This window comes from Lactuca serriola, chromosome 4, assembly GCF_051521515.1.
Source record: "Lactuca serriola cultivar US96UC23 chromosome 4, Lser_US96UC23_V15, whole genome shotgun sequence".
Lineage (NCBI taxonomy): Eukaryota > Viridiplantae > Streptophyta > Magnoliopsida > Asterales > Asteraceae > Lactuca > Lactuca serriola.
Genome location: NC_136411.1, coordinates 178,230,906 through 178,246,605, shown reverse-complemented (window position 1 = coordinate 178,246,605; position 15,700 = coordinate 178,230,906).

Below are 15,700 nucleotides of genomic sequence, written 5' to 3'. Positions count from 1 at the left end.
TGAAAGTGTTTCCTCACCATCATTTTCATGAATCGGAGAGAAACCTTATGACACTTAGATTTACTGGTGTATGTGTTCTTATCCATGTGAATTGTCAAAATCATAGTCACAAGACAAGGATAATGACAAATCCAAACTCATATGGACTGAACTCAATCTTAATTTCTTGCCACCTGGCAGCTCAAGGGCCTACCATTGCTTCCAAGTTGTTGTGCAACCAACTGAGAACTCTAAGAACTCATATGCAAAGACAACTTTAACTGGAATGGGCACAGATATGTAACCACGATAGGTTATAAACCTCAAGTCGTGTGCTAGTGAAGAATTTCAGGTTTTATTCTTGATTATTTCTTGAGACTTTCAAGACCTTTACGACTCCCACTGTCCTCTTGACCTATAAGACTCCCTTGTCAAATATCCAAGAGATAGTGTAGATTCTAATCAAGACAAAAACTTCACACAATTGGCCTAAGTTGGTCTTTGTTTTATCCAAAACATCACAACTTACCAATTTCAAATGTACAAGAGTAGAAAACTTTTACTCTTACATTTGACAAGTGTTTTAAACCTTCTTTAAGACATGTCACTCAAATTACAATCTTGGAGTATGACTCTAAGACTTGTATTGGAACGAGGTATGACTCATCTTCTTGATTTAACCACTTCAACAATTCAAGTTCCCTCTTCTTAGTCATAAGAATGCACTAAGATTTCCTTAGAGAACTAATTGTGATATGGTTTCTTAATCATTAAGATGATCACAAAAATGATACTAAAGTACTCTCCCATCTTTTCAGATTTGAGAAACTTTTATCCTTCTGCCTAAATTGATTCTTCTTATTCGCTCTGCCTTACATTGGAACCTTTTCCAATGTCTCAGAGTTACACTTAAGCTTGTAAGTATAATCATATTTACTGAACTTAAGTAAATCATGACGAATAGTCTTATCAAACTTTTTGTGGTGGACTTGACCAGTGCACAAGAATGTGTACTCGATCCCTTAGTCCTTTACTTGATTCACACATCCATGTGAACAAGTAATTAGTCTTAATTTTCCAAAACTTGAAAGTTCTCATTCATCATGCTATATAACTTGCATGATTCCAAGTCCCGGTCCAAATGAAACTTGGGTGATGAGAATCTTTCCTTATTTGGTAAATATAGAAATTACCACAAATGAAAGAATCAACTTCATATTTCCACTCTTGCTCTTAATGGAATCATATAAGCAACAATTTTTCCTCAAAATCCATTGTAAGGATATTTTAAAATAAATAAAATCAAAAATTTTTCTTTTATTTTAAAACTTTGCGGAAAAACTTATCCTTACAATCCATATGAAAACTTGTTGTTATCTATTCCTAAGCAATATCTCATAACTCCTAAGAAGTTGCTCAAGAATCCGATATTCAAACTATGCGATAGAAATCCATCTACGCGATCAGATTCAACATATTCTTTCTTTAAGTTTCTTCACTTTTTTTCCTTTGATTCTTAAAACATCGCCATGTGACCCAGTCACATCATGTATCAAGAATCTCAGAATAGAAACTTAACAGAGTTAGATAGTGGAATTTACCTGAAGTAGAGTCAAACTTATTGACTTTAACATCCTTAGGTAAATTTGGCAGCTTCGCAACCAATGCCCTTTCTTTGGCAATACAAACATATGGACCCTTTGATAATGGTACACAGGACTATCACAGACTTAGCTTTTCTCTTTACCATTTGGTCAACCGAGTTGACTATGGCCGATCCCTTTCCATCGGGAAGAGAATGCTTTACTAGATGTCCAATGTCATCATTGTTAATGTCCATAAAGTTTTAGGAAGTTGATCTTAGCAAATAGATAAGATCATTAAGGGTCTTGTCATAGTCGGTTTCATAGGTGTTCCAAAAGAACTCACTATGTGACTTAGAAAGTGATTGAACCACCAACTTTCTCAAGACTTTGACACCCAACTCTCCCGGCTTGTCAATATGTGACTACATCTCCAAGATGTGATCACACCTAGACCTTGCCTTGCCAATAGGGCTTGAGTGACCTTAAACTTTTCAAGAACTTGTGGGTTAGGGAGAATAATTGGAGGAGGAGAATGAAGTATGATTTCCATGGGACATCATCTTCATTTAGGAAACTTGTTTCAAGAGATTTGGGAAGAACATAGGTGTCTAAACCAGACATCTTTTGGGAGATATTCAAGATAGTTGATTTAAAGTCCTTAATATGACACCCAATATGAAATATTAAGGCTAGGACCCAACAAACTATTTTATAACTTGGAAGAGGTATGCCGTAATCCAAGCTATAAAATATTTGAAGGTAGGTGAATGACGATTCACCAATTTCCACCAAGATAAACGAAATGTATTATTAGGTTTTAATTGGTTTTGAAACTCCTAGATCTTTGAGATTCATTGAACTGTTCAATGGCATGTTTCAATCTCGAGTGTGCCCTCCAAGTTTTGTGACTGGGATGCCGAGGATCACAAAACGAGGTGTGAAGTAACCATGCAAATCACTTGGTACCCTTAATAAATTACCCCTCAATCGATGTGCCGGTTAACCACACACGCTCCATCGATACTATGATAAATATTAAGTCACCCTTTACCTACCTTGTTAAGTCCAAGTTAGTGTGCCGGTTAACCACACACGCTCCACTAACGACTTAGACAAAGTGCAAAGTGTAATTTCATGGATTAGCACCTTATTCACATTTTCCTAAGTAACTAAGATTGGGTATTATTAAGAGTTTAGTTACTTAGTATTTTTCATTAATACTTTTAATGAAGGGAGAATTCAAGTCCTGTCAAACCCGTTCGGCTAACGACCCTCCACCAGTCAAGCAAGCGGTGGGTGAGAGTGGACACCCATTAAGTTGCCATTTTATAGGCAACAACCTTATACCCACCTTATAGACCGGCTTCGTGAATGAGGCGTACTAGCGGTAAGACTGACTTTACTCTTATACATATATATATTATTAACTTATAATATTATAAAGTATAAGGGTTGAATTTTAACTTTTAAAATTCTAAGGGCTAACTTGGAATTAAAGTATTCATACTTGAAAACTTTTCAAATTCCAAAACTTGAGGGCAAGTTTTGAAACTATTCAAAACTAATTAATTCCATAACTTATGTGTTTAAAGTAGTTTTAATCCAAAAACTCTTCAAGTTCCATAACTTGAGGACAAGTTATGGAAGACTTTAAACTAATAAAAGAACTAACTTTTCCTTTATTTTATAACTTATGGATTTAATTATGGTTACATATTTTTCTTTTAATGAAGTGACTCTTGAACTTCCATAACTTGAGGACAAGTTATGGAGTCATAAGAAAACATTCAATGACACAAGACTCTTCATTTTGTAACCATTGCCAACTATTATGAGTTTTATGAGTCTTTAATGTGACTCTTCATGTAACTTGAGGACAAGTTACACAAACACATTTTATACTCAACTCTTAGATTAAAATGGATTGAAAACAACTATTTCACTCAACATTTCTATTAATCTAAGCAACTCATAAGAACAAGATAGTTCAAATCAAACTTTTTCATGTAATTAGTCTAAACCTTAAACTAATACAAAACATGAATCTATTGACAATTATCTTTGAAAATGGATTAGCATGAACATTACCACATCAAAAACAAGTTTATAAGATCAAAAACAACTTAGGGTAACGTTCCTAGTCCATTTCTAGCCAAAAACCTCGAATATATGCTGTCTGGGGCTCCTACTCGGCGAGTGGCATCAACCAACTCGGCGAGTTGGATGCATTTTGCCTTGGACTCGGCGAGTCCCTTTATGGACTCGGCGAGTCTGCTGGGCAGACAGCATCAAAACTCGATTTTCCAGCTTCTTTTGCAAGTATAACAAGAAAACAAGCCTAGGCTCTGATACCACTGTTGGGTTTTGAGCATTCTAACACTCCTAAGTGTACATGCAACCCTAAATACCTTGGATCTATGTTTTCTCTATTATACATGCAAATAAGAACTTCCAAGGTATTATCCTAATCTAGCATACAAAACAATGACAATAGCAAGATAGAATACATACCTCTTTGGAGAAGAAAGTCTTCATGAAGCTTGAGTGCTTAGTGCCCCAAGTGTGACACCTCAAATGGAATCACAATCATCAAAACACTTAGAATGACTTGAGAGAATTCTACACTCTTCAAAATCGGCTAGCCCTTTCTTCACTATCTCTAGTGGCCGATTTTTCCTCAATAATAAGATGCTTATATAGTTACACAATTAGGGTAAACTCTTAATTGTCATGGCTTTCCATTTCCTTGGATCCATGGGTACAAATACAGCATGGAGCATCCATGGACCATCCTATGGGTTTTAGCCCAACTTGATTATCCATGGAGCATTAGCCCACTATACAAGTATGGATGATTTACACAATCAACCCATATATTTAATTAGTCTTCTTTTGATCACTTAATTAATCCTAGATTAATTCTTGATCAATACTAATTAAATAATCTTATTATTCTTATTATTAATATACTAGAACTTATAATATATTAATAACCATAAGTGTCTTATTTCTCTCATTCAAGTGCATGATGGTATGCAACCCAAATGGACCATGCCGGGTCGGGTCAAGTCTTACCAAATATAGTTATGGACTTAGACATTAATCCAACAATAAAGTCTATACCTTGCTTGCATATTTGTTTTATCCCTTTTTAGGGAAGATTTAGGGCTTTTAAGCCATATGAGGTGACCAACCATGATTTGCAAACATGGTGGGGGGTCAAGACTTCGGATCTAGCACATGGGAAGAGACACAAGGCAGATTGGAGTTGCTTTTGCACTCAAGGAAGGTCCCATGCATTATAAGAACCATTTTAGGTCCTTTTAGGCTCAAAAGTCCCATGCATGTACGCGAAGTTCGTAACTTTACGTGCTAGATGGAGCTTAGGGGCTTTGGATCTATCATTTGGACAAGTGTTGTACATCAAAAATTAAGGATTTAGGGTGTGAATATTATCGACTCGGCGAGTCCATTCTTGGGACTCGACGAGTCCAAGGCATAAAGTCCCATATATGTTAAGGGTCAAAAGAACTCAGTTGGGGTTAGAAGGGTTGTAGCAAGTCAGAAGGAGTGACCCAACGCATTGGACTTAGCTTTAGATTTGGAGTTCATGGGACTCGACGAGTGCTAGAACAGATTCGGCGAGTCAAAGACAATCTCCATATGGTTGAAGATGAACTTGGTGAGTTGTTCATACAACTCGGGGAGTCAAGGACAGGACTTGTTCATCAGATGAAGGTGAACTCGACGAGTTGTTCATACAACTCGGTGAGTCGAATGAGATTCATACGATGTTCATATAAGAGAGGAATTCGTCGAGTCGTTGCCAAACTCGATGAGTCGAGTCATGGATGAGGACGGGTAAAGGGTTAGGGACTCAACGAGTTGACGGCCCAACTCGGCGAGTCCGGTCAACTTGAAGTTGACTTTGACTGGACTTAAACTAACCCTGTTTAGGGTTGCACGTTCTGTGTGATGACATGAAGGTTGTCGTGTTGGGATCGAGGAGTTGAAGGGAGTCGACTTGCATGCCGAGGATAGTTCAAACACTGAAGAACATTGAGGTGAGTTACCTTCCAATAGGGGTGGGTCTAAGGCCACAAGGCCGACCCACCAAAAAGGGGTATTTAGAAGATGATTGTCTTTATGATAATTATCTTGGTCTGGTTATGTGTTTTGGTCATGAGATTTATTTGTATGATACGTTATGTGTATAGTAGGGATTAGTTTACCTGACAGCGGTCCTTAGGACCGAATGGTAGGTCAGTACCTGGATATGCCTGATTGTATGTTTATATCTGTTGTGGTATGCTAGTGGTAGGGGGAGGAATAGTCCCCAGTTACCGGTTGAAAGATACTAATGGCAGGTACCAGTTGAAAGATATCGATGATGATTACCGGTTGAAGGATACCGATGAGGATTACCGGTTGAAAGACACAGACGATGATTACCGTTTCAAAGATACCGATGATGATTATCGGTTGAAAGATACCGATGAAAGTTACCAGTTGAAAGATACTGATGATATTGTATGGTATGGGGTATGAAGGGGGATCACACTAAGCTTTGTGCTTACAGCTTTGGTTTTGGTTTCAGGTACCTCTTCGTCGAAGGGGAAGGAGTCAGTGGTGTAGCAGCGCATCACACACACACATGGTTTCCGCATTGAGTTTCTGGGATTGTACTCTGATTTTCATTACTTTTGATGTCATGGTTTGGGACACAACATTTTAATTTTGTAATGTGTTGTTTTATTGACAAGGTTTTGGTAAAATGTTTATTAAATTATTAATTCAAAAATGAAATTTTTGGGCTTGAATTTTGGGATGTTACAAGTTGGTATCAGAGCCCTGGTTTGAGGGATTCGGACGCACCCTCGGGGGTGTCTGGACTCAAACCGAGGGACTAAAAGAGTTTTAGAAGGAAAATGGTTTTCTAAAATCTAAATTGAGGGATTTTAAGAAAGTCAAGGTGTGATGCATGTGACCGGCCGGGCTCAAGTATGTTTTCCCCAAGATACCCATACTTGCTATGTTATGTTATATGGGTTTGATTTAGAGGACTGCATGCTAGAATAGGACTAAGGATCTTGGAGGATGCCTTGTGTGTATGATATATGATTCTGAGAATTGCATGCTAGTTAGGGCTAAGGGTCTAGGGAGGATGCCTTATATGCCTGTTGTATGAGCTGTATGCTAGGACTGTTTAGTCAGCAAAAGGATGGCCTTTGTAGGTTATGCTTGGTTTGGTTACTCAATGCACAAATGCTGCTTGCTTTGTGCTATGGGGGTTCTGGCCAACTTCAACTAACTAAGGAACAGATATGTAACAGTATCCGCAAGCTAGTTAAGAGGACGTGGTGGGGACTCCTAGTGCAGCTGATGGTGGAGAGTAGGACAGAGAGTGCCCTTGGGAAGCCTAGGATGAGGTCAGTGGAAAAGGGTATTGGTAAAAGGGACTTAGTGAAGTCGAAGCAATCCTTGAGGAAACTACGGACAGATGTGGAAGGTAGTATGGGCCCGTACTATTGAAAGCAGAGGATCCGTACTCGAATCAAGGAGGGCCTAGATGGAACCAGGAAACTTGGAAAGTATGTGAGGCCTCTAGAAAGTATATGTGACCCTAACAATTGTATGTTTATTTTCAGAATGGTTGTCACGCGACATGGAGCGGGGGGTTCAGGATCGGGCTCGGGCGGTTATACATCAACCATGATCTTAACCTCCATCCATTCCTATCTCCTTCCTGTCTGAGGTCATATCCTTGGAAAGAGCAATACTTTCTATATCTAGCCTTATACTATGATATGACTTCCTTCAAGGGTGTCCCCTCCTTGACTTACCATCAATCATAACTGACTTTACTCTCCTTATTGTCAGTGATGAGATTCTCCTAAGCACATATCCATACCAGCACAATTGTCCTTCTTTCACTTTTTTTGCTTATTTGTGTCACTCCCAACAATTTTCTTATATTAACATTCAAGTTATTGTCCATCAACATCCAACAAAAAGTACATCTCAAAATTGTTATTACTACCACTTCCCTCATTATTTCATTATCCTTTTTGGTAAGCCAATATTTAGATCCATACATTATGGTAGGCCTAACATCTATTATGTGAAATTCCCTATCAGTTTCAATGAGAAATTCTTATCACATGGAACTATATAGGTCGTCCTCCTCTTTTGCTAACCCTACTTTATACGATGGTTAATGTCTACAACAACCCATTCTTCTTTATGCATCATAGACCCTAGATACTTGAAGCTCTTATTATGGTAAGAGATTGCTCCCTTAAACTTATATGTACCCCTTTACAATTCACATCCCTACTTAATTTGAGTCAAAGATATTTCATCTTAACGGTATTGATTCGTAGCCCTTTCTCTTATAATGTGACCTTCTATATGTCTAACTAAGTACTCAACTCGACCTAGAGTTAGGTCATATAGAAGCAGCTCTTCAAAAACTCACCAAAAAAAGTCGTCTGGAACCAAAGTAGGTCATCTGAAAGTAAGCAGGCTCTATTTATAGGAGCAGACGACAACTGATATGGTTGTAATATAATCATTGAGATTGTTAAACCAGATTTAAAAAAATGGTGACACCCAATGTTTTAACAAAATTATTAAGAGTATTTAACCACATTTAACAAAAAGCTAATCCCACAAAACATTTTATGATTAAAACATTGGGTGTTACTATTAAGCATCATACAAACCATAGCAAGAAAATAAGAATTACATCGGTATCTTGTAATAAGGAACATAACAAGTTCCACTTCATTCTCTATATCTTAATTTCTATCTTCCATATATCATTTTTTATTCTTAATTGCAACCTAGGATACATGGCATTAAAAAGATATACGTAAGACAAAAATGTCTCGTGAGCTACATGGGTTTGTGACCCAAAATATTTATCACATTTTCATGAAAACATTTCATCTTTGCAAAAGATATTTCAATAGACAATTTCCACAATTTTTTCCATATCAAAACATTTCATTACTCATAAATAAATTCAAAAGACATTTCTTTTCACATTCCATTCGTTCTTTCAATAAGGGATGATTCTCATGTTTTCAACATTTTTCCATTTTTATACTTAAGGTCTACATCTAATAAAGGAACCAATCCCAAGTCTAGACCAAAATGGAAAGAAAAAATCAATCCACCAATGCATCATTTCCATTATGACATCTACTTCGCCGCAATAAAGGTTCCACCCTCGATAGATTCATCTAGTGACACTTAGGAGGTATCATGGTCTAGAAATTTTCAATTCAATACTTTCCAATTATTTTCATTACTTTGCATTTCTTTTTGTTACTTTACATAAATTGACATTACTTTCCATGCTTTACATATTTCATATGTTAGAATCAAAATAATCATTTCAAACACACTATCAAAACATCCTTTCTGCCTAAACTTTCTTTGCTTTCAAAAACATTCTTACCTTCAAATCATTATTTCAAAGCATTCTTTCCAAAAGCATTTAACATTTTTATTTCAAAATGATTCATATATCAAAACATTTGTATTTCATTATCTTAAAAATCATTTTGCCATGTACCCCAAAGTGGTAAAATGCCAACACGTACTCACCTCAATCACAAGAACGTTAGCAACTTCATTTCAAGCTTATTTCCCCCATGTAAATATTCTTTAAATGTTTCCTACATCATACTAGTTCATGTCAGTATAATGACATTCTATTTCTAGAATTCATTGTCTCAAATCATCCCTTATTTGAAATATATATACATATATATATATATATATATATATATATATATATATATATATATATGTATGTATGTATGTATGTATATATATATATATATATATATATATATGTGAAAACAGCGTGTGATTGAATCCGTATGCAAAAGTAATGAAGGTTTTTAGAATTTTCTAAAACTCTCAAAATTAATTAGGATGATGTTTACCTAGACATAGGACAAAGTCAGGTATAAACTCGATTTTTCTCAAAATTACACTCTATTTTACATAGCTCTTGAAGACCTTTTTCTAATTCACTTTGTACCATTTGTATATGTTCTCACACATGATTAGGAGTTATTTTATCATCTTAAAACACTTCACTAAATCCTATAAGTGGTTACTGAAACCTTCAAGGATATAAGGATCCTTAAGCTTTAAATAAAGGTTTAACTAATCTACTTTCCAGTTACACATTCTAAAACTCACATAGTTTGTTCCTAAATTACTGAATAACCATGTGAATGTTGTTAATTACATGAAACTACAATTAATCTCATCGAAAATACCTAAATCTAACTACGAATCTTCATTGCCATTCCATGTTCCCAAATTAACCTTTAGGCCAAAAGAATCACTAGAGTTAGAACTTCAATAGAATCCCTTTGTTTGTATGTTCTAATACAATATCTAGAGTGTCAATTCATATTCACGAATATCATTCACTTCATAGATATTAATCTTTATGTAGTAATCCATAGATTTCCCACAAGGCCCTTGTGACCATAAACTCCATGGATTCATCCAGTAATCAATCAACACTTAGTATTTTGCATCCAACTCAATCTAGTAGCATCCATTCATGGTTATGAACTTCATTTGTGTAACATCCAAAATTTCAAACCAATTTAAACTTTTTAAAACATGTGAATTTCATCAAAACATTACAAATTTGTTTTCACAATAATAATTATCAGAGTTTTCCAAGAAACATAAACATAACACGATGAGCTGTATGATCACATCTTTGCCTTGCCGCGATCCCCTGATGTACCTGAAACAATAAATTGAAACTGTTAGCCCGAAAGCTTAGTGAGTTAGCCTAAAATACCGATACACATACAGTCCACATAGCAATATCAACATTAACATATCATGACAATCTAAAACAGAATACCATGTACTGGGTCCACAACTTTACAAGCTGGACTACCCCTTGGGCCCTCAGTACAAGTCTAGAATGCCTATCGGGCCCTCAGATCGTATCTGGAATGCCATCGAGCACTCAGTACGAGTCTAGAATGCCTACTGGGCCCTCATCTCGTATATGGAATGCTCCCGAGTCCTCAGTATTAGTTTGGAATGCCTATCGGACTCTCAGCTCATATCTGGAATACTCCCGAGCCCTCAATATGAGTCTGGAATGCCTACCGGGCCCTCATATCATATCTGGAATACTCTAGGGTTTGTTGGCTACAGCATGGAGCAGTACAACCTCAACCCAACCCCCATAACATATAACATAAGTATTGAGCATGCAATAATCATATAACATCGCAGGTAGTTCTACAGGTCTACCTAAATGGCATAAGAACTAGCATGCAACATTAACTCATACTCAACATTTAACACTACTAGGATAACATATCCAATGGGCCAGCCTTGGTGCCTTAGACCCCTTAGTATAGTGAGGATAACTCACCTCGTAGATGTCAACTCGGTAGATAAATACCAACTCTCGGATCGCTTGCTAAAGACTCCACTACCTATTACCATAGTACGAACATGCTCATAAATCTTCATCCTCACAGAGTACTCCATAACCCAACTAGTTAACCCCCCGTCAAAGTCAAAGTCCTCAGTCAAGACCAACAGTCCATGTTGACCTTAACTCACCGAGTACCCTTGGCTACTCGCCGAGTTCCTTGAAGTCCTTACCTACTCGCCGAGTCACCAGGGTGACTCGTCGAGTTCTTATGATTTTCGATTGAGACCCTAAGCCCACCCATCGAGTTCCCTTCTAGCAACACGTCGATACACATGCATTCCTAACTTGGGGAAAACTCATCCGACTCGCCGAGTTTTTCTTACAACTCATCAAGTCTATGGCAATCTTCATTGGACTCGCCGAGTTGTTCATCCAACTTGTCGAGTTCAGGGCTATCTTCATATGACTCGTCGAGTCGACCTTGCGACTCACCGAGTTCCTTCAGTCCTTAAGCCATACAAACTCATTTAAGCCATGCAATGGCTCCAAATTACTGATCCAAGCTTCCAGGGCATGCCTTTAACGTAATGGTGCAAACTTTACGCGCATGTACGGCTAAAAAGGTTCTTAATGCCAAATATAAGCTCTTAATGCGATTCCATGCAAAAGGGGGGCCTCATCCACGACCAAGACAGAGACTTTATGGTTCTAGAACTTGAGAAGGGTCCAGATCTGAAGTTACAACTTTAGATCTAGCTCATATCTTGCAATATCACCTTATTCAAACCATAAAACCCTAGATTTCCACCGTATGAGGTCTAGAAGGAAAAGAGATAAAGATGTCGACTTGGTACCTTCAATGGATGCTAACTGAGGTAGATCTTGGATTTCCACTCCTTCCTTGCTCCTATCCTCTTGTTCTCCAAGTTCTTCCTCCCACAAAGCCTTCCCTCCAAGCTTACAATGCACAAGAATGACACAACACATGGGTTAGGGTTTTTATGAGCTCTCAAGGGCAGCAAGGAGGCCAAATCAGCCTTATGCTTCCTTAAATAGAGTACAAAACCCCGAGATTTAGGGTTTCATCTGCCAGCTCCTACTCGTCGAGTCCCTTTATGGACTCGGCGAGTAGATCACTAATTACGCGATCCCGCCTCGTTGTTACTCGATGAGTAAGGCAACCTTAACTGGTCGAGTAGGGCTTAGAACTAAAGAAATTCTTTATTACATCAATACCTGAGAATCGTGGCGTTTCAACTTTCTCAATCATCCTACCAGAATGCATAAAATTCATTGATGTCATCATATTTTCCCAAAACCACTTAAAACCTATGTTTATGCAACATTTTATCATCATGGATGTGTTTTAGCTTTCCAATTGGAATCACCTTCATCAAACATCATCTAGGTGATAGAATACAATCCAATTTCATCTAAAATTACAATATCCCTAATATTTTGTATTCTAGGTTCATGAAGATTTATACCCAAATCATAAAATCCTTCAATAGGATGATTGGATCAAGATTATAAACATGAAACCACTCAATGGAGGCAATAAAACCAAATCCTGATCATTTGAAGAAGCTAATTTCAACATTTATCTACTTCAAAAAAATCATTTTCTAGGTTGAAATGAAGAGAAGTTACCTTTCAAGTTCTAATTCCTTCTTTCCTTTGCTTGGTTGTTAAATTCCTCACTTGAATGAAGCCTTACATATAGGAAAATGAAAATAATCATTATGTAAATCTCTTGAATGAAGAATATGTATGGAAGAGAGAGAATAAAGAGAGTTTGCATCTTATTTCCCAACTTTTTCATATATGGCCCCTATGCATTTTGCAAATTATTACCGTCATTTAATTTATTTTCATATTTTCCTAAAATATTGACATAAAAGGTCCTTCTCCATCTATTATACAACTTTTTTAGTCCTATCTATTGATTAAGTCAACCCTTTGGTGAACTCACTTTGCTGATTTGACACTTTTTGGCCCTTGGACTTTGAAGTTTTGTCATTTCCACGTTTAACTTTATAAAACTTCAAATCAACAAATGATATGATTATCCAATAATCATTTATTTTCATAAATCATCCGTTATTTATTTACTTACCTAATTTAAGAACCTAGTATTAAAATTTTAAGATGTTACAACAACGCATAACACGATCGTGTTTTTGAGAAACACGATCGTGTTTTCAGTAATGTGCATCCAAAGCCAGTTTAATGAAGTACGTTGCTATTTTTTGGTCTAAAATGAAAATATGATCGTGTTTTTGAGAAACACGGTCATGTTTTTGAGAAATATGGTCATGATTTTGATTTCCATGATCGTGTTTTATGGTCGACGAAGGTCTTCGAGTTTTTTCAAGTCGAAATATGTCATGCATGTCAAACATGATAGTGCTTTTTGAGTTTCGATCGTTCTTTTGGTTCAAGGCTCAAAATTCACAAGAAAATGTCCTTAAAAATCTTCTGGAACTTTACATGATCATGTAAGTGGAAAACATGATCGTGTAACTCCAAATTCGCATAATATGGATTTACTTCCTCAATTAAAACAACTCTCAATCATTCCCAACCATCAATCATCAATTCCAAAGTCCGGTTGCTCCAATGCTTCCTTAAATGCATCCTCAAAGTCTCGGATTCTCATATCGATCTAATTTACCCTAAAAACCATAACAAAAGTGAGTAGTTTGGGGCCATTATGCAATGATAATGAGAAACACGCATTTAATCAAAATTGTAACATCCAAAAATTTAAACCAAATTTAAACTTTTCCATCCATTAAAACCAAATAGTGTTATACAAATTGTTTTCAAAATATTATTCATCAGAGTGTCCCAGAAACAAAATCATAAGGATGAGGAGCGTTACGGTCACGCCTTTGCCTTGCCACGATCTCCGGATGTACCTGAAACAATAAATTGAAACTGTAAGCCCGAGATCTTAGTTAGTTACCCCAAAAATACCAATACTACACCGACAATACCATATAAATAACAGATAAAAACAACATGCATACTGGACCTTTAGCCTGATTGGACCGCCTTGCAAGGCCTATAGTCTATCTGGATCTATCTCGAGCCTTCGGTATGACTGGATCGTCATGCAGGGCGCACAGTCTATCCGGACCGCTCGTCGGGTATGTTGGCCTTCAACAAAAAGCAGGACCGCCTCAACCCAACCATCAAAAAAATAACCATGTGCACATAAATAACCTATACTGGCATATATATATATATATATATATATATATATATATATATATATATATGTATATAACTATCTCGCAAATCATCTATCATAGCAATCACTTATAACCAGAATACCGACCTAACCAGGTCACTAACATACCAATCCTAACGGATCATAAAGCATAACAACATCCTGATACCGATCTAACAGATCATAACCACATACAACATAGTATAACCAGAACAACAACTTAAAGGGCCGACCTTGGTGCCTTAGACCCTATTGATATACTGAGGAGAACTCACCTCGCTAGCATCTCGGAATGATACTGTCAACACCTCCAGATATAGTTCCAACCACCTCGCCTGTACCCATAAGTGGTCCATTCAATAATTACTCAAATTACCAGAATGCCCTTGGAAGGCACAAGACACTCCCTAGTCAAAGTCAAAGTCACTGGTCAATGGTCAACATTCCATGTTGACCTATTTGCAGAGTGCAACTTTCCCTTCATCGAGTCCTACTGATTCAAGAGTTACTCGACTCAACTCGCCGTGTTTCTAATAGACTCGTCGAGTCAATACGCGACCTAGTGCTTGGAAACCCAAACTGACTCGCTAAGTCGTCTCCCAAACTCACCGAGTCCACGCGGAACGAATTCAGACAAAACCCTACTCGACTCACCGAGTCATCTCCCAGACTCGCCGAGTCCATACGAATACTCCCGTGATCAAGCGATTCCGAACTATTCCTCCGTTCCAAACAATAGATCTAGGTCCTTAGAGTGCATTAGCAATGTTAAGTTGCTACCTTTACGTATTTTCGTGCCTTAAAATCCGAATACAAGCTTGAAATGAAGCTCTACTCATAAGGAAGGGTTCTTTCATGACAATACTGAGAACTTTATGAATTTAGGACCCAAGGGAGTTTTAGATCTGAAGTTTAAAGTTCAGATCTAGCTCCCACAGAAAAATCCCTTCATAAATAAGCTAAAGAAACCCTAAACTTTACATAAGAGAGATTCTAGGAGGAAAAAGATCAAGATAATCAGCTGGTTACCTCCAAAATGTGCCCAAACTGAAGTAGACTCTGGATCCACACAAATTTCTTTGATGCTAGCCTCTTGATCTACAAAATTCCTTCACTAAATCACTTTCCAAAGCTCCAAAACACTCACAAGGCTCACACACACGGAAATTAGGGTTTCTAGCTCTCAAGGGGTGATAGAAGACAGTGGGAGGCGCTAATGGTCCAATATATTGGGTGTAAAACCCTGAAGTTTAGGGTTTTCCCCCTCCATCTCCTACTTGTCGAGTCCCCTTCCCGACTCGTCGAGTTAAATCATTAAATGATGTGTCCCATCCCGCTGCCACTCGACGATTCATAACATCAACTCATCGAGTAGGCCTTAAAACATGAAGTCTAAATTGAATAATAATGATACCTGACAGTTGGGATGTTACAAAAATACAAAGGAAAATACTAGCAAAT